Source organism: Chelonia mydas, chromosome 1, assembly GCF_015237465.2.
Source record: "Chelonia mydas isolate rCheMyd1 chromosome 1, rCheMyd1.pri.v2, whole genome shotgun sequence".
NCBI classification, from domain to species: domain Eukaryota; kingdom Metazoa; phylum Chordata; order Testudines; family Cheloniidae; genus Chelonia; species Chelonia mydas.
The window spans coordinates 155,934,115-155,954,657 of record NC_057849.1 but is presented as its reverse complement, the minus strand read 5'-3'; the positions used below and the strand labels follow the sequence as shown (position 1 = coordinate 155,954,657).

Here is a 20,543-nt window from a genome sequence, read left to right as displayed (position 1 = left end):
TAACTATGTCAACCCAAATTTGTAAGGTTGACCAGGCCAAACGCTGCCACTACAAAAAGCACCAGGCATTTTCACTCTCCATAGCGTAAGATACTGCTAGGAATTTTTAAAGTAAGTTTCTCATACCCACTTTATCCTTTGTTATTTCACCAACTATTTCCTCCTGTGTTTGCAGAAAGGGATGAAGTTATAGTGCCTCATCAGTCACTGGCTTTTGCACCAGAATTACCAATACAGTTTGTGTTAGCTATTATAGGACAGGCCCAACAAAGAAAATAACAGAACACCACTAGCTGTCACCTTCAGCCCCCAACTAAAACCTCTCCAGTGCATCATCAAAGATCTACAGCCTATCCTGAAAAATGATCCCTCATTCTCACAGATCTTGGGAGACAGACCAGTCCTCACTTACAGACCTGAAGCAAATACTCTCCGGCAACCACATACCACACAATAAAAACACTAACCCAGGAGCTTATCCTTGCAACAAAGCACGATGCCAACTCTGTCCACATATCTATTCAAGTGACACCCTCATAGGACCTAATCACATTAGCCACGCCATCAAGGGCTCGTTCACCTGCACATCTACCAATGTGATATATACCATCATGTGCCAGCAACGCCCCTCTGCCATGTACATTGGCCAAACTGGACCGTCTCTACGCAAAAGAGTAAACGGACACAAATCTGACATCAGGAATCATAACATTCAAAAACCAGTAGGAGAACACTTCAGCCTCTCTGGCCACCCAGTAACAGATGTAAAGGTGGCAATTTTGCAACAGAAAAGCTTCAAAAACAGACTCCAATGAGAAACTGCTGAGTTTGAATTAATATGCAAATTAGATGCCATTAACTTGGGTTTGAATAGAGACTGGGAGTGGCTGGGTCATTACAAATATTGAATCTATTTCCCCATTTTAAGTATCCTCACACCCTCATCAACTGTCTAAATGGGCCATCTTGATCATCACTACAAAAGTTTTTTTTTCCTGCTGATGATAGCTCATCTTAATTAATTAGCCTCTTACTCCACCTTTTCATGTTCTCTGTGTTCACTCACACACACACATATATCTTCTTACTATATGTACTATATCTTATATATCTTTTATTATATGTTCCATTCTATGCATCCAATGAAGTGGGCTGTAGCCCACAAAAGCTTATGCTCAAATAAATTTGTTAGTCTCTAAGGTGCCACAAGTACTCCTGTTCCAATAATCATTGAAGTTAACAGAAAAACTCCCACTGACTTTATGGAAGTTGGAGTGGTCACCTTATCAGGTGCCCTCGTAGAACTCTTTTCCTCTGCCCTACACCCACACTCAGAAACAGTGCCCTGGAATATCTGATGACCTCAAAATGCTGCACCATTAGCTGATAACTGGTTTACACGGAAGAATGAAGCCCTTTGGGAGACCACCAGCAACACTTCCTGAAGCACTCTAGGTTTATCTTCAAGACCAGCCATCCAAGGTAAAATACTGGACATTCCTTAGCTTGGGCTGTCCAAAGATGGTTTTACCTGCATATTGGGCACATTTATAGTTTTCTGCCTATTAAAATTTCCATTAAAGCGATAGATCAAATTAATTATGATACTGTAACTATATGGTCAGTCCAAAATCTGTTTTTGTTCAGTTTGGAAGATGTTTTGTCAGCTTGCAGGCCTGCCAGTTCAAAGTGTAAATAAAACCAGTAAGAGAATATTTCAAAGCATGAATCAGAAATGTTTGTGTAAATAAAAATTGCTATGACTGAACCAGAAACTTTCCAAAAGCCTTATGCAAAAGTACAGGGTTTATTTTCAGTGCATATACAAGATATAGCTTATTAAAAAGGTGGGGGGTTGGGGGGGGGAAGGCCGCATAACTGTTCCTTGCTATTAGAAACAGCTAGATCCTTTAATAGAGACTATTAAAATAACAATCTATGAAAGTGTAGGTTGTTATTGGGTAGTTCCTTGCCTATGCAGAGAGTTGATCATGACACACAATTCAGAACTTTTTACTCAGATGACCTCACAACCGTCAGAAACAAAACTGTGAATCACAATAATAAAAATGTTTGAATAACCAACATACTAGAAGTCACCAGAAAGAATTTTGAAAGCATGGGTTTTTTTTAAATATTCTCTTACCTTCTTCTCCCACAGTTTCTCCCCCAGGCACTTCCTCCAGAGTAGAAGAATGTCACATACGTGCAATTGTGCTTCTTATCATAGGATTGCTAGGCAGAGGATGCTGCAAAGCTTATTTTAGAGCAGTAGATAAATTTTCCACAACTAATTGGGCATTAGACATATCCCTATTATATCGTATATGTTAAATCTGAGCCATCAGCCTTCCCAGCATCCCTTTAGTCACTACTATAACTTGCTACCCCAGGTAGCTGGCAAAACACTGTGCAATAACAAAGGTGGAATTTTAGCATGAACACCCAGCATAGACACTGACAATATCCACCAATCACAGACCCGGAGAAAGGGAAGCTCAAGTCCTGTTGCATTTGCATTTTTACGGTACAGTTACTAATATGGCATTTTTAATGGTTCTAATGTTTAACACATAAAATGCAGTGCCTCAATAATGTTCTTAAGGAATTGGGGAAAATTCCTCAAAAAGATTCTAGCCATCTGATTTCACCCTATGGGAAGCCTGAAGCTACTCAGTGTCAAAGCTACCAATATCTTAATTTAGTTTTACAATAAATTTTGCACCTCAAAAAATACAGTAAACAAAATCAGCCATTTCCTCCCAGTCTCCTCATTTGAAATTGAGACAAATATTTAAGGAACGAGGACATCAAATCCCTGTTTGTTTGTTCTAATCAGTCACGACTGAAACATATATCTGTAGCTAAAACTAAAAGTAGAACAAAAGACCGGTCATTGTTCAAATATTTAAAGTAATTGATCACTGTTAGTTTGCTCCTAAATTTAGTAGCTTTTTCATATTTGAAATCACTGTGTGGTATTTGAAAGCTTATTGCACACTGTAAGAAAGACCTCTCACAACATAATGTCTCCAGAAGTCCCACTAGCTAGGAGCCTTTACTCTATTACTAAAACAAGTAAACAATTTTTAGAGGAAGGAATTGGGAGTCAGGAAATCCTGACTTTTAATCTCAGCTCTGCCAATGACTTCCTCAAAGCTTGACACTAAGTAATTTCTTTCTGTCTCCGGTTCCCCATCTGGAAAATGGCAATAATGCTTACAAGCCATACACAGCGTTCTGAATTACTTTATAGTCGTACAGAGCTTTGGAAACAAAAAGTCCTATTATTAATTACATTAGCTTCCTCAGACTCTGTAATCAGCTATGGCTACACTAGACTAGAGAGTTTACAGCAGCGCAGCTGTAAGCTCTTTATGTAGCCGCTCTAAGCTGACATAGCTACCACCACTCGTGGAGGCTGGCGTATGTTGGTGTGAGAAGCTCTCCCACCAGTACATAGCGCTGTCCACACCAGCACTTAGATCGGTGTGACTTATGTCGCTCAGGAAGGTGGCTTTTTCACACCATTGGGCGACAAACTATACCGACATAAGTGGTAGTGTAGACACAACCTAAAAGGAAAGACAGCACTAGTTTTGACAGCAAAACAACATGTATGGAAACCAGTACTATGCTAGTACTTTCAGAAGCCTAATTTAAGCAAACTCACTCACCTTAGTCTAGATATCTCCAGCTTCATGACGACAGCATATGTCCTCCACCTTTGTACTCACTATACGTTTTTAGCAATCTTATTAGCTGTTTGCCCAGTTTCTGAGATACGAATCAGCAGTAAATAAATCAGACCAGCTATTTATAGGTCAAGCTACGTCAGAGCAAACACTTTGATGAGGAAGGATAAAAGACAAGGAAGAAAGTATAACACAAACACACTAAACTGTAAATGATGCAAAATCATGGTCCTGATCAATAGTCATGGCTAAACAAAATACACAATAAAACACACATTACGTTACAGGTAGAAAAACTCCCAAATTACCAAAGAATGGTTACTTAGGCTATATCTACATTAGAGATCTTACAGTGGCAAAGCTGTACCAATGCAGCAGTGCCACTGTAAGATCTCTTGTGCAGCCACTCTATGCAAATGGAAGAGAGCTCTCCTGTCAGCACAATTAAACGACTGCTGACGAGCGGAGGTAGCTACGTCAGCTGGAGACACTCTCCTGCTGTGCACACTGCCACTTATGCCAGTGTCATTTATGTTGTTCCGGGGGGTGGAATATTCACACCCTTGGGCAACATAAGTTTTACCAACATAACTGGTAGTGTAGACATGGCCTTAGAAAGGTATATTAAAAACCTCCACACTATTATTTGTCATTCAGTAACTCCAATAGACCCAGCTGAGATCCTGACCCCGTTGTGCTAGACACTACATATACATAGGAGAGTCCCTGCCCCAAAAAGTTAAAATTGAAATACACAAGACAGACAAAGCATGGGAGAAAGAATATAATTCCCATTTTGCAGATGGAGAACTGGAGCATAGAAAGATAAAGAGCCTTGCCCAAATTCACACAGTAAGCAATAGTACAATTCCATTGCAAAATTTTGTCTTTAAAAATTATATACTATACTTTATAGCCCTTTTGTTATGAGTACCACAAATCCTCCCCCACCTTTTATCAGTTACCATCATTGTACATTGGCCAAATCAGACAGTCTCTACACAAAATTATAAATGGACACAAATCTGACATCAGGAATCATAACATTCAAAAACCAGTAGGAAAACACTTCAACCTCTCTGGCCACTCAGTAACAGATGTAAAGGTGGCAATTTTGCAACAGAAAAGCTTCAAAAACAGACTCCAATGAGAAACTGCTGAGCTTGAATTAATATGCAAATTAGATACCATTAACTTGGGTTTGAATAGAGACTGGGAGTGGCTGGGTCATTACAAATATTGAATCTATTTCCCCATGTTAAGTATCCTCACATCTTCTTGTCAACTGTCTAAATGGGCCATCTTGATTATCACTACAAAAGTTTTTTTCTCCGGCTGATAATAGCTCATCTTAATTAATTAACCTCTTACTTCACCTTTTCATGTATATATATATATATATATATATATATATATATATAAACTTCTTACTATATGTTCCATTCTATGCATCCAATGAAGTGGTCTGTAGCCCACGAAAGCTTATGCTCAAATAAATTTGTTAGTCTCTAAGGTGCCACAAGTACTCCTGTTCTTTTTGCGGATACAGACTAACACGGCTGCTACTCTGAAACCCATCATTCAATTGTGACCCCCAACAAGTTTTCAACAGTGTATATGTAAACAAGATTACTGAAGAATTTTAGCTGAGTGGAAAAGGAGAAAACAACAGGGAAAGGAATTGTTTTACAGGTTCACTTTGTGTGATCTTTTCACACATCCCCCAGTCCTTATTGCATGGACAAGATACATGGAGCAAGGCCAATATCCCTACTTAAGAAGCAACAGCATTTTGCATTAGTCAAATTAATAATGTCATGATTTACACACAAGTGTAATAAAATTGTTGAAATATTCCAATTCTGATTACTTTTAAAAGAAAGGGTCTAATTGGATCATCTGTGCTCATTTGAGCTCCTGCACCGTATGTTCATCAAAATATTGACATCTTTCATTTTATCAGGGAAGTATTACCAAATGCTTTTGTTACAGTGCCTGAACGCATTCTGAAACAAATCTTTCCTAAACCCCCTCTTCAGGCCTTCAAACAACCCCTCAGCCTCTCCAGGCTCATAATCAGAAGCAAGCTCTTCACAAAGCAAGACACACCAACTCAAAGCAGCACCAGACCCTACCAGAAAAAGAGATGCAAAACCTGCAGACATATCTCCACTGCTACAATGATCAATACCCCCTCCTATACCACACCTTTCAAGATCCAGGGGTCAGATACCTGTCTCTCTCAACATGTTGTGTACCTCATCCAGTGCACTAAATGCCCCAATAGCAACTATGTGGGTGAAACAAAACCACCACTATGCTCTCAGAAAAAATAAAAACTATACAAGACAAAATCACCACATCACCTGCAACTGAACACTTTTCACAAAGCGATCTATCTATATCTGACCTATCAGTCCTCATTCGAAAAGGAAATCTGCACAACACTTTCAAAAGACGAGCCTGGGAGGTTAAATTCATAACTTTGCTAGACACTAAAAATCATGGACTGGACACCGGATTTATGGCTTATTACGACAATTTGAAACCCACTAACAACCCTCCCCTCAAATGCTTTCCCCTCCCCTTTCCTCCCTGTGACTGGCAGGGTGTTAATGGGCCACTTCATCTTAAATGGTCCCTTGAAATATGTGTTAACTACTTATGCTAAACAATCTGTTCCATCTGGTATTTAGCTGTGACCCTCTGAATTCATTTCCCAGCCCTGAAGAAGAGCTCTGTGTAAGCTCGAAAGCTTTTCTCTCTCACCATCAAAAGTTGGTCTGATAAAAGATATTACCTCACCCACCTAGTGTTTGGTAGGGAACAGGTACCTTATGAAATATGCTGATAAACACAAACCAAATTTGGGGAAGGGATTTTCTGTTCACAAAAATGTTCAAATTGAAATTCTTTGTCCTGATTCAGTACAAAGAATTTCAGAGTCTCAACAACTTTTTCAGGATAGGAAAACTATTTCCCACCCAGCTCTAGTATCTGGACAGAAGACTCACACCACTGATAAAATGTAAATGCTCCTGTGTTCCTTGATTGTTTCAGACCAGAGTATTTTCTGGGACATCATTAAACTGCTGAATTATTCTGCATATGGTACTTAAACAGAAATGGTTCTGTTTATATTGCACGTGTACATTACCAGAACTCTGCCCCCTTCATACTAAGTGCCACAGGGAGGAACTAGAGAGCCATAGGGCAGTAGCAAAGTCTAGTTAAACATCCAATTTAAGCAAAAAAGCAACCCACCACACACATCAGCCAGTGTTCATGCCAGAAGTACTTGTGTGCTCATTCTGGTAGGGAACAGAAACAATACCATGCAACTCAATTCAGGGCTTTGGAGCTGTGCTCCAGCTCCAGGCAAAAACCTGCAGCTCCACTGCTCTGGAGCTGCTCCGTGCTCCAGCTCCAGGCTCCGCTCCAAAGCCCTGACTCAACTGGCCTTCCACTACAAGTGCAAACAAGGAATCCAGAAATGGGAAGCATGGGAGGCAGTGGAAAAACAAAAATCAAGAATATTTGAATACATTCAATAAATAGGTGACCAGTAATTTTCATTCACTAGTGCATATTATAGGACCAGAAAATAGACTAAATCAAAATAAATGTGCTCCTCTCTATTTATGATTAGTTATGCCGCCACAAGTGTCTAATTTATTTCCTTGATCCTGCAGCTTGCACTGCATGTACAGACCCCTGCATCTATATGTCATCCACTGACTTTACTGGAACAGTGCATGGGAGTGGGGGCTCATCCACAAGCATCAGCTTGAAGGATTGGGACCTTAAAGATGGTGGGCGCCTCCAAAAAGTTACCTTGTCCAACACCCAACCTGCTATTTAAAGTTGGTGGGGGATTTCCTGGTAGCACTACTGTACTATATTTGAACTGTATTAATAGTTTTTAAAATTATACTGACACTTTTGTCTTTCCTGGGTGTCAAATTAAAGGTTAAATTTCTCAGCCTGTGTTAACTTTAGTCAAGCCTTGATTTGTATTTCTCAGCTTTTATTTGTTTTAGCCCAACCTAATTTGAATTTATTATGTTTTTCTTCTGTGTCCCACGCACATTTGTATGACGGCAATGATTATAGCAAATTCCCTGTCTTCATCCATCTATCTCTACAGCATCATTTCTTTTGTGATGCTCATCTGAAGTAACACCACTGAAATCAAAATTCAAAGTTGCTCCCACCCCAGAGTTTCCCAATCTGTGCTGGTGTTTCCTCTGGGTCTTTTAGAATAGAAGCTTGCAAAGGAGGGACTGTCATTTAATGCTTTCTACAGAGCCAGTGACATTGTTAGCACTTAGTAAATAAGAGATATTAAAAACTGGATATTTAAAGGAATTAAGTCAGACTATACTTGTCTCTCTTTGGTCTACTGCTGAAAAACCCTGGGGTAAATCCAGGCCCTATTAAGGTCAATGAAAGTTCTGCTATTGACTTCAAAGGGGTCAAAAATTTCACCCCCAGAATCCTTTTTTAAATTGGGCTGGGGGGGAAGGAGAGATAGTTTGGGGGTAGGAAGAGTTACTTTATATGAATTTAGTTGAAAATGCATGAAATGTGTACCCAGAAATGGGGTCTTTTGTAAGAATATATAAAAATATGTTGATATTGAATTATAAGAGTACAGGACTAGTAAAGAATTCTGAGCTATTCTCACCTCTGACAGCCATTCAGCGTGACCTTGGACAAATTGCTCAATCTCTCAGTGCCTTAGTTCCCCTCCCCCACAAACTGTGAAAGGTGGATATTTACTCAGGAGGTATTAGGAGGTTTAATTTACTGTTTGCAGAGCACTAGTGGCCTTTTTTTCCAGGGATATCAAAGTACTCTATTATTCCATCTACAGTATTCACTCAGGCTTTCCCATTCCTCTTATCTACTGTGGGGCAGAGGATGGAAAAATGTATTTATCCAGGGTTGTGTATTATGCTCAACAACCACTGTGGTACCCAAGAGATGTGTGTGGTGGGCAAGGGCATACAGTGGTGGGTGTCTAAGCAATTTAGGCCCTAATGCTTCAATCCTTACTCATTTGAGTCACACTCGCTAGTAGTCCCACTGAAACCAATGAGCTACTCACATGCGTAAAGACTATTTGCACAATTTCATAAATTAGATGTTCCTCTGAAATGATTACAATATAAGGAAGTGTCTTTTTTGCCTTTAAGACACCATATCTACCAATGACACTACTATTGTATACATTATATACAGTAATCAGGATGCACATTTAATGTTTTGCACTACATAATGCTTTCCATTCAAGGACCTCAACGTGTTTTGCCAAGTAAAGCCTCACAACACCCCCGTAAGGAAAATATCCATTATCCCCATTTTACCAATGGGGAAACCGAGGCACAGAGCAGACACATGAATCCCCAGTAGCAGGTAGCAAGTTTGTTGCAAAATTCAAGAGGTCCTAGCAGCCAGTTCTACATTCACATCAGATCTGTATTCCCTGAGAACATCAAGATGAGCCTAAAGCTGCCAAATTTCAAACAGCTAAGACAAGGCAGGTAACAAACAATCTCATTTCCTTCCTGCTTACATGATGCTAGAAACAAAAGCCATCCCATCCTCGCCGAATGACACCTCTTTCTGAGACACCTGCCTGGCATGAAGGATGGGTTATTTATGAAGCACCGGCTGTCATATAAGGGGGACTAGAAGGGCATCAAAAGATCCCTTTGGAAAGGCAACATCTACTGTCCCACAAACTCCCAGGGGGAGCCAGGGCTCCTGAATGGTTACCTGCATATGGAAAGGGCTATTTTTCAGCAATACCTAACCACCCACTAACTACACTCCGTGCCGATCGCCCGCCCCCACGATCACAGCCAAGGGACGAACCTGCTCCAGCCCCTACCGAGCCAGCCGGCGTGCGGTTCCAGGGCTGGGATCTCGGCGTTGGCAAAAGCCGCCGGGGCCGCCCGAGGCGCTGCCTTCGGCCCAGCCAAGAAGCTGAAAGCGAGTTTCCAAAGACAGCTGCCAAGTCCCTGCCAAGGACACACACGAGTCGCCGCTGGCTGCAGGCGGGGTCAGCGAGCCCCCCACACCCACGCGCGCCACCGCAACCCACTCACCGCCTGCCGCGGCTGGGAAGCCGCCCGCGTTGCTCTAACCCGCGGTGGGGCGGGATTCCCCGGGTCCCTGCGGAGCGGTGCCGCTGCCGGGCGAGCCGTGGAGTTTGCCCCGCTGACGCCTCTGCCGCTCCCCCTGCCCCGCGCCGGGAAAGTCACGGAGCGGCGGCGGCCGCGGGCGGGGAGGAGCCTGGCGGGGGGAGAGGGAGCGGCTGGCAAAGGGGCAGGTGGCGGCGTGGTGCAAAGTCACTGCCCCCCCCTTCACCTTTCCCCTCCCCTCCCCTCCCCAGGCGCTGGCGGGAGCCGGGTGGCCGCCGGAGCTCGCTGGCCCGCCCGGGCGGGCGGGATTCCAGGCTCGGCAGCCACAAAGCGCTCGGGGAGGGGGCGGGAGACAGGGCGTCCAGGGGCTGTAGCCTGCCAGGCGGCGGGCACCAATCGGCTCTTCCCCGGGGCGTGAAAACCAGCCAGTCGCTCCCTGGGGGCTGCCCTAGCCAGATCCCCCGGCAAGGGGGCCCGGGCTGCTGCCTGGGGGGGATGCTAAGGCCGGTGGTTCATAACGCGCCCCCCTTGCTCTGGGGTGGAGGGGGAGGGTCTTGAGGCGAGATCGTGGCGAGGCGCCCTGACGGCGGAAGCGAAATGCGGCCTTTGGGGCGATTGCAGAAACACACCTGGCGTTGTGGCTCCCTTCTCTGGGCTGCGCAGGTGTTTGCGTTTCGGCTCCTGTTACAGCCCCACTGCACCGGTGATTTAAATCCCGGCGGACTGGTGCCGGGTGTAGCCCTCTGCAGGCGAGTGGGAGCTCAGGGGTTCCTCCCCGAGCAGGCAGGAGGGGGCTGAGTTGGAGGAGCGGCTGGGGTCGTCTTCACCAGGAACCCTGCCGGGGGCAGCAGGGGGTCCTGTGACTTGGGACCCCGCCTAGCCAGAAACCACTGTAGTTAGGTTTCAGAGTAACAGCTGTGTTAGTCTGTATTCGCAAAAAGAAAAGGAGGACTTGTGGCACCTTAGAGACTAACCATTTTATTTGAGCATAAGCTTTCGTGAGCTACAGCTCGCTTCATCGGCTGCATACTGTGGAAAGTGTAGAAGATCTTATTATATACACACAAAGCATGAAAAAATACCACCTCCCACCCCACTCTCCTGCTGGTAATAGCTTATCTAAAGTGATCACTCTCCTTACAATATGTATGATAATTAAGTTGGATAATCAAAGAGTGAGTTTGTGGGGGGGGGGGGGTGAGAAAACCTGGATTTGTGCTGGAAATGGCCCAACTTGATTATCATACACATTGTAAGGAGGGTGGTCACTTTAGATAAGCTATTACCAGCAGGAGAGTGGGGTGGGAGGCGGTATTTTTTCATGCTTTGTGTGTATATAATAAGATCTTCTACACTTTCCACAGTATGCATCCGATGAAGTGAGCTGTAGCTCACGAAAGCTTATGCTCAAATAAATTGGTTAGTCTCTAAGGTGCCACAAGTACTCCTTTTCTTTTCCCCTGTAGTTACTTCTTCCTCCCCCCAGCGGTTTGCAAAGCGCACTCATCCCAGGAAAGAACAGACCCCTTCCTGACACCTCACCTTCTCCGCCCTTTGCTTTTAATGGGCTGCCTTTTGCATTTGGAAAGGACAATGATCGTTCATGGGCTCGCCTCGCACCTGAGGGAGGATATGGAGGCAGGTCACTCCTTTTTTACCTGTCTTCCTTCTAAAGTTCAGTAATTTACCTGCCCCAGGAAATGTATTTGTTTCTAGTTCCTCTAGACGTTATTCTGTCATTTGCATTAGCATATGTTAAGTGCATTACAACATGCTATTTGCCACCTCCCGCAGCTCCGGGGCCTTAGTTTGACTTCCCTGCCCTTCCAGGAATTTCGCAAATAGATCATTGGGTGCGTGACTTCGAGATCATGTGCTAAACCCTTTTAAATCAGAGTCCAAAATGGCCTTTATTAGATGTGGGTGCTGTCGGTCTTGAAAACTATGCCTTAAATGACCTTCCAGAAATAAGTTACATTACTAATAAGACACTTAAGTGCTTCGTTTTTTATTATCTGAGGTGTATAATTTTTTTTTTTTTAAGTCTGGACATCTATCCTTGCTGTTAAGTCATTTTTAAAAATAGCAAGGAGTCCGGTGGCACCTTAAAGACTAATAGATTTATTTGAGCATAAGCTTTCCTGGGTAAAAACCTCACTTCTTCAGATGCATGGATTGAAATTGAGCATAAGCTTTTGTGGGTAAAAAACCTCACTTCTTCAGATGCATGGAGTGAAAGTTACAGATACAGGCATAAATATACTGACACATGAAGAGAAGGGAGTTACCTCACAAGTGGAGAACCAGTGCTGACAGGGCCAATTTGATCACTGTGGATATAGTCCACTCCCAACAACAGATGAGGAGGTGTCAATTCCAGGAGAGGCAAAGCTGCTTCCCTAATGAGCTAGCCACTCCCAGTCCCTATTCAAGCCCAAATTAATGGTGTTAAATTTGCAAATGAATTTTAGTTCTGTTTCTCTTTGAAGTCTGTTTCTGAAGTTTTTTTGTTCAAGTTATAGCTACTTTCAAATCTGTTATAGAATATCCAGGAAGATTGAAGTGTTCTCCCATAGAAACCCCTTATCCAGTGAGAGAGAGGAATTTTACAGACCTCCAAGTTGAAAAGCCTGGTTTCTTGTCCTGTTATTTACAGCATATAGAAGCAAGCACGGCTGTTAATTGTCAAACAAAAGAATGACAAAGGTACATTTCCCACTTTCCTTGAAATGGCTGGCTGTTTTGGGTACATAAAGAATGCAAGATGGACCCTAAAATTATGATTGGCACCACCTTTTTATTTAAAGGGGCACATTTATTTTGCCTCAATAGTATAAAAACATGTCTGAATGTGACAAGAGTGTAGGTTTCCGAGTAGCAGCCGTGTTACTCTGTATTTGCAAAAAGAAAAGGAGGACTTGTGGCACCTCGGAGACTAACCAATTTATTTGAGCATAAGCTTTCGTGAGCTACAGCTCACTTCATTGGCTGCATTCAGTGGAAAATACAGTGGGGAGGTTTATATACATAGAGAACATGAAACAATGGGTGTTACCATACACACTGTAACCAGAGTGATCACTTAAGGTGAGCTATTACCATCAGGTGAGCTGGGCGGGGGGGACCTTTTATAGTGATAATCAAGTTGGGCCATTTTCAGCAGTTGACAAGAATGTCTGGGGGGGAGGGGGGGTGGAATAAACAAAAGTGTAGGTGTGTCTTGAAATCTTAGGTTCAGAATGATCCTTGCACCCATATAGATGCCAAATAGAGACCATATGGATCCGCACAGATGTTTGCCAATGTGGACCCAGTTAGAGGATTTGGGCCTTAAATTTCACCTTAAAGAATATATGTGATCAGTCTATACCTACAGCCAAAATGTCTTTCCCTCCCCCTTTCTGATTCCTCTAGAATCCTAGTTCTGTGACATGTTCCCTTTCCCCAACACTACGGATGGCCCTGCACAGGCAGCCTATGGATTTGGAGTGGGATGGCTGCTCTTGATGGCATTCTGCATATTGCCAATATTTTCTTGTTCCTTTTCCTCTCCCAAAGAAACTGCAAAGCGAACTGACACATGTTAAAGGTGACCTGTAAAATGGGATTTTGTCATTTTTGGGTTCTTTATGATGCATAAAGAAGGCCTGATAGTTTGTATTTAAACAAAAAAAATTGTTTTGTCTACATTTAGAAATGTAATTCTTTTTTACCCTGCTTTTCTTCAAAACTTTATGGGGCCACGTGCCCTTACATTTGTCATTGTGTCCAGTTATAAGTTTAATCACATTATTTTTAAAAAAGAGAGAAATTTGGAAATCACCAGGTGTATTCTAATAATTGTCCCAAATAAAATTTTGGAAATGGGTAGGTGTATTTAATAACTGTACCTAAGAGTATTTCTTTTGAACATAAAAAGAAGAGTTAGTTCTCAGCCTGGGCTTGCCCAGACAGTTTACTTGACAACTACACGTTTGTTGTAGTTGTTGGTGTAAGATACCTTTATGTTTTATATCTGTATAAATATGTATTGTGCATCTGTACAAGTGTTTCCAAAGTAGTACAACCACCTTAGGGGGCAGAACAAACAGGTGAAGGGGCAGCATAAAAGCAAGAATGCCGTGTGTTGTCTGACCTGTCCAGGAACGACATATTTTTGACCGAACAGCTTTAAACATTTTAACTGGTGTCCATGTTGCTTTGTGAATGAACAAGTAATGGACCAGATCCTCAGCTGGAGGGACTCAATGCAGTTCGACTGAAATTAGTGGCGCTCCATCCATTTATATCACTTGAGGATCTGGGCAAATAAGTGCATGTCAGATGTGGACATATTCTCTCAGAGTTTTTCAAGAAAAATGTAACATTCCTAGTAACAGTCAATTTGTCAGATATCTAGAATGGGGGAATGTATCCTATCAAAGAATATGTTGCTATCCCTTTTGACCCAAGCGGCTGGTCACAGTTCAGGGCCCTGAGGGCAGTTCCAGTTGGGAGGAGAAATTAAGGCTGAAGGCTGGTACCTTTGATGAAATCTTGTTTATTTACAAGAAATGTTCAAAATCCTGTTTTCCCAAATGCAGGAGGAACCAAAAAGGAGTCAGTTCCTTTGTTTGTTGACCAAGGCAGCCTTTCCAGCCAACACTATGTACCCAAAAAGCTTTTTCTCTTTGCTTTATCTCACGGTTCTATTTCTGTGCTTCCAGGCTGTGTCCACTTGGCATTCTCTCTCTCTCTCTCTCTGTGCTCTGTTTGTCTCTCCTTGTGTGCTGTATCTGTCCCTTACAAACAGACCAAACCCCTTGGGACACATGACTGAGCATCTACTCGGCTTTTCCATGTGCCTGTATTTTGGAATGCTACTGCTACTGTTTCAACCACCTGGTTACAATGGTTTCTTTACATTTATCCTGAGTGGAAAGTGGTGACCATACCTGACCCATAGCAACAGTAACTATCCAAGACTCTCCCTCTCATTTATATAGGTGAAATCTAAATTATCAGCATCCCATTTAGTCTCCATTATTTACAAATATACAGGCCAATATTTTCAAACATATATACTAAATATTAGGTACTTAAATCCATATTTAGGCATATAAACAAGTGGCCTGATTTTTCAGAGATGCTAGTATAGGCCATCATCCTACTATGTCTTACACTCTTCTGTTTCATGCCTTTTTTGTAACATACTCTTAGCATGCGCATTATATTCATTTTGCATGTCCATTGATCATCAAAGCAAAACAGGTTACATTATCTGAATACCTACATCCACTCGCTTCATTTGCTAATCAACTTGCAACCAACTTGTAACTTACTCCACTGTTTACATCACTGCTGAATTTTGCACACATGTTTAACAGAGTCTAGGTTAAGACTCAAGAGAGCCTGAGGTAAAGCCTTCTCAAAAGCAGGTCCCAGGCTCCCAAGTACTGCTTCAAAGAAAATCAGGAAGAATCTAACCTTGCCATTTTCAGATCATGCCACAAGAACCACTTTTTTGCCATAGCTTTTCCTTAAGAACTAGAATAGAAGTAAACCAAAGGGTATTCTCAAAAGTAAAGCCCACAGCTATACCAAAGAGTAGTCTGGAGAACTTAGAAGCTTTCAATTGTCAGAGGCAAAGAATATCACAGGGTGGTGGGGGTGAAACTCCTCTCTTTCACTCTGCCCTGGAGGAACAATACTGTCAGGCGTCATCATAAGCAACCTTTCCTTTTCTCTATGTGCATACCACTAAGGCTGCCTCGGTGAGCAGCTTATCTGTTATCGAAAACTTGAAAAACGAGACTGAATAAAAATTCAAACAATGTCCTTGGTTTACATCCATTGAAATTCAGTGTTCATTGTTGTAACTGAGAACAGAACAAAGCCTGCAAGCTTAATCAAAATACTGGTGTTTATTATAAAGAAAACAAACATTGAACAACTTGTATGTATCGTATACATTTACAAATACTTGGGGCCATTTTCCCTGATACGCTCTGGCTGCTCTGTGCTACTTCAGTAAGGCAAAGCAGCCATAAATCCAGCATAATTGGTCAATTATGGCTACTTTTGTGTCAGAGTGGCCTGATGCAACTGGAATGCACCAGTAAATCTGACCTCTGATACAGAGTCAGTGCATATTTGAATATTATTTGAAAAGTGAATTTTTAAAATGTGTTTTAAATAAACGAAAGCAACTGGAATTTTAATTGATTATTCTAAATCAAAACAGCAATTTTGTCAGTTCTAATTAATTACTGTGGGAGCAAATTCACTGGCATCAGTGATACATACTCAGACAAATATTCTGAAAAGTTAAATAAAATTAAACCCAATAAAATGAAAACTACCAACTCCTGAATAAGGATAACTTCTGACAAGTGGAAACTAGGATTGAAGTTCTGGCCCCAGCATAGTCAGTGGCAACACTCTTACTGATTTCAATGGAATCAAAATACCATTCTAGATGCTTGAAGCTTGTGCAGGGAGACATTTAGAACTTGTAAAGAGATCAAATGCCAATCCAGAAATAATGAAATCTTGGAATTCCATTGGTAATTTCTCTACTGAAGAAAGAAGACGTATGGACCAATTGTCCTTCTGGATCATTCTTTCATCAAGTGTTGACAAAGTATGGTTAGTGCCGGACTTTTTAACTGATGTATTATTTTACTGTGCACCTGCATGTGATAACCAGAGATGATTTGTGGCAGGAAAGCATGGTCTTCTGCTAAAACATGACAAGAAGTTGTGTTTTTTCCACCCAGTTCTGTTAAAGACTTGCTGCATGATTTGGAGCAACTCTTTTCTCTGTGCATCAGTCTCCCACTCATAAATGGGGGTTAATAATACCTGCCTACAGTGTTGTTGTGATACTTAATGTATAGAATCATAGATTATAATGCCAGCAGGGACCACGAGATCCCATACTCTGACCTCGTGTATATCACAGGTCACCAACACACTAAACCCAACAACCGAAATTAGTCCACAATATTACCACCCTCAGAGAAAAAGTATTAATACTAATATTTGTAAAGAGCTTAGAGATTCTTAAATGGAATATGCTAATAGAGTGCAAAGTAGTTTAATATTTTAGTATATAGTGTTATCATTCAAGCTTTTATGTCCCCTGTCTACGTCAGTTACAACAGTTCATTTATAAAGAATCAGACATTGTTTTAATTCCATGATACACCATACAGCTTAAGTCAGAAAACTGTAAATCATTAATGACTTGTTGCAGCCAAAATACTGATATAGACCATTAGGTAAATCCAGACAAATTATAATGAAGTCATATCTGAATATCAAACAATTACAGCTTTGCACAAACGAGCACAAAATGAAACAAGCCAAAGTTAACATAGCAACAATGTATTGAATTAAATTCAATTTAGAGATAAGTGGAGTTAACATATTCAAAGCATAAGATCAAGTTCCTGGTACTGCAAAAAAATATTTTAAGAGCAGCCTCTTGAAATTCCTTAACATGTTTTAGTGAAATGGCACACTGCCTTAAATGTAATGATATACCTGAGATACATCGATGACATTTTCATCCTCTGGACAGATGGCCTAAACTTCCTCATAGATTTCCACCATAGCTTCTTAATAACCACTGCCCATCCATCAAACTCCCCCTAGAACACTCCCACCACTCCAGCATCAGTTTCCTGGACACCATGATCAGCTTCATCAATGGAACCCTACAGACAACTGTATACAAGAAACCAAGGGATCACCACACCTACCTTCACAGATCCAGTAACTACCCCAAACACACTAAGACATCTATCTACAGCCAGGCACTCAGATACTACAGACAATGCACTGAGGTGAAAGTCTGGAGTATGCACCTTAACACACTTAAGACCTCCTTCACCAAACAAGGACACTCCGACAGAGAAGTAGATCACATCATAGAACAGGCCACCCAAATACCCGAAGAGAACATGCTTCAATACAGGAAAAAAATCCCTCTGACTGTCACGTACCATCCAACACTGGAACACATATGAGGTATTAAACAATTATAATCCATACTCGATGGGGACCACATCCTGAAGTATATCTTTCCTGAACCCCCTCATCTGGCCTTCAGATAACAAACTTCACCAAGCTCATAATCAAAAGCAAGCTCCTCACAGACCAGGACACACCAACTCAAAGCGCTACCACACCCTGCCATAACAACAGATGCAAAACTTGCACCATATCTCTACTGTTACAATGATCAACACCCCCAACAAAACACCTTTCAACATCCATGGGTCCTAATATGTGGTGCACCTCATCCAGTGCAATAAATGCCCCAATAACAACTATTTGGGTGAAACCAGACAATTGCTGTGCTCTCAAATGAACTCACACAGGAAAATGGTAAAAGACAAAAACAACATACCATCAGTGGGCAAACACCTTTCACAAAACCATCTCTCTATATCTGACCTATCAGTCCTCGTCCTTGAAGGAAACCTGAACACTTTCAGAAGCCGAGCTTGAGAGCTCAAATTCATAACTTTGCTAGACACTAAAAATCATGGACTTAAAGGCACAGGATTTATGGCAAATTACAAAAATCAACAAACTAGCCGTCCTATGTCCTATAACAGGAAAGGTGATAATTGCCCACTTCACCTTGAATGATCTCTTACAACATGTTAACTCCTTATACTCTAACCATCTTGTTCCCTTGTATTTAGCTGTGACACTCTGAGTACCTTACCCAGACCTGAAGAAGAGCTCTGTGCAAGATCAAAAGCTTGTCTCTCTCATTAACAGAAGTTGGTCCAATGAAAGATATTACATCACCCACCTTGTCTCTTTAAAACAACAGAATTTTGGTCTTGATCATGCAAAATGGGTTCCTCATTGTAGCAACATAGAATCGCACCAACATCAAGTAATGGCATAGTTATGATTTTCAACGGATTAATAGCCCCTGGGTACTGAATAAAGAAGGGGTGGATTTTGCTTCTAGGTCTCTTTCAAGACTTTGTTTTATTTTCACTATCTGCTGGGTGGTGCATGCACCTGGACTTCTCTGCTGTTTGTTTCCCATGTTTTTGGGCTTGCATTTACTACTTTTAATAGGGAGGAAAATAGGATTTCATGATAGTCAGTGTTACAAGAGCTAATAAGTAGCAGGCTAATGTATGCTCTTTTCTGGTGGAGAGCATTGCATGTGACTTCTTTTATTCTGCCAAACATGAACCAATACTGATCAAAGGTACTCCCTTATTAGTGTTCTCTCCAAACCTCTGCTATGCAGGCTACCGGAACAATGTGTACTTCCTGGTGCCAGCATTCTCTCTCTTTAATTACACTTCTGTTTATCACACAGCCATCAGCAGGAACTAGAACACTTAACTGTGCACTACACACTGTACAATAAGTAAACCAGTGTTTAGCCAGCGCAAACTATTTTCTCTTTGTCCACATCCCAATGGAAATGGTACAAACACAAAAAAAGTACAAATTAATCTTTATCCCCAGAGCTGCGCAGGAACAATGTCCACCTCATTGTGCTGTTTAAGTAGTATAAAACTATACCAGCAGTGTATTATTTTGTAATCATTGACTCCTGATTAAAATATCAAGAGGCCAGCTTATATTCTTTAGTGCTTTCCTCTGGCTGCTGGGGGAGGAATGGGACTTGCCTTCATTTCTCTCATTTGACTGGTGGAAGAACGGTTGCTATACTCTTGTTTCTGTGCCAAGGGGACGAGTCCATTCTTCTGTTCCTCCTTCTGGCACTCACCATGCTTGATCCATTATATACACAAGTCAGAGCAGGGCATGTTCTGCAGTTAAATCCGGTATGGCCAATGGAGGGTCAATTAGCAGAACCAAGCAACATGTTCAACAGTTCTCTCAAACCACTGTGTTTAGCTGTCTAGAGAAAAATACTCATGCACCATTAACAGAGCACACCAGCCAACTTTGAGCCTGTCACTCACCATATCACATAATTGGGCTTGTCATTGGCAAAAGCACTGGTTTTAGCTCTGAGTAAGGATAAGAGTCTATTATTGAGATGAGCCTTTGGTTGAAAAAGTTGCAGAAATGGTGTATGTCCCTCTAAAATAAAAACACTAACGCTGATCAAATAAACTTCACATTTCAAAATTTTCCAACAAAAAGGGGACAAATTTTTCACAAAATTTTTTACGCCAGATTTTCCTATATTTTGGACTGGCTCTACAAAACACCTAAGATGAAATCCGAACCCCATTGAAACAGATAAGAGTTTTTCTCACATTTAGAGTGCAGTTTTACTTTAAAGAGTTACTCTTAAAGTTGGCATTTTGTGGTTCTCTTAAAGTTGGTATTTATTGCATCTCAGTGGTTTACAGATGAAATCCACATTGTTTTCAAGTTTGAAATTCTATTTCTAACTGCAAACTCAGTCTGCAATCTGAAAGCTAAATTAGGTTCTGTGTGGCTCGTGCAATATAAAACGTTAAAGTACCTTGTATAAAAGAGTGGTGTATACTTAGCTATTTTGTTGATAATCCCCCAGTTTGAAATAAAATTGGGTTCACTCTTCCATAACTGTATTGTTCCCATCCTGTGGTATTATAGTATATAGGATATGTTTTTATACCAATAAGGAAGGCCAACCTAACAATTTGTGAGGGCTCAGGCAGGCAGAAAAGATGAAGGTTATCAGCCTTGGTGACTTCTTCTTCTGGAATGAGTAATA

At 41.5% G+C, this 20,543-nt stretch overlaps 1 protein-coding gene across 5 annotated transcripts in view; it reads right to left on the bottom strand.

Moving 5' to 3' along the window:
• The window catches only part of TMPRSS2 (transmembrane serine protease 2), a 47,493-nt gene extending 36,919 nt beyond the window's left edge, over positions 1 to 10,574 (bottom strand). The window contains exon 1 of one of the 5 annotated variants that reach the window (XM_043538196.1): positions 10,474 to 10,574. The gene's annotated coding sequence lies outside the window, so the exon portion shown is untranslated. Of the gene's footprint in view, positions 1 to 9,575; positions 9,700 to 9,808; positions 10,025 to 10,473 lie in introns of those variants that run through there. The other 4 variants (XM_043538200.1, XM_007064473.4, XM_043538199.1 and 1 more) reach the window with 4 other exon arrangements.
• Positions 10,575 to 20,543: the final 9,969 nt, after the last annotated feature.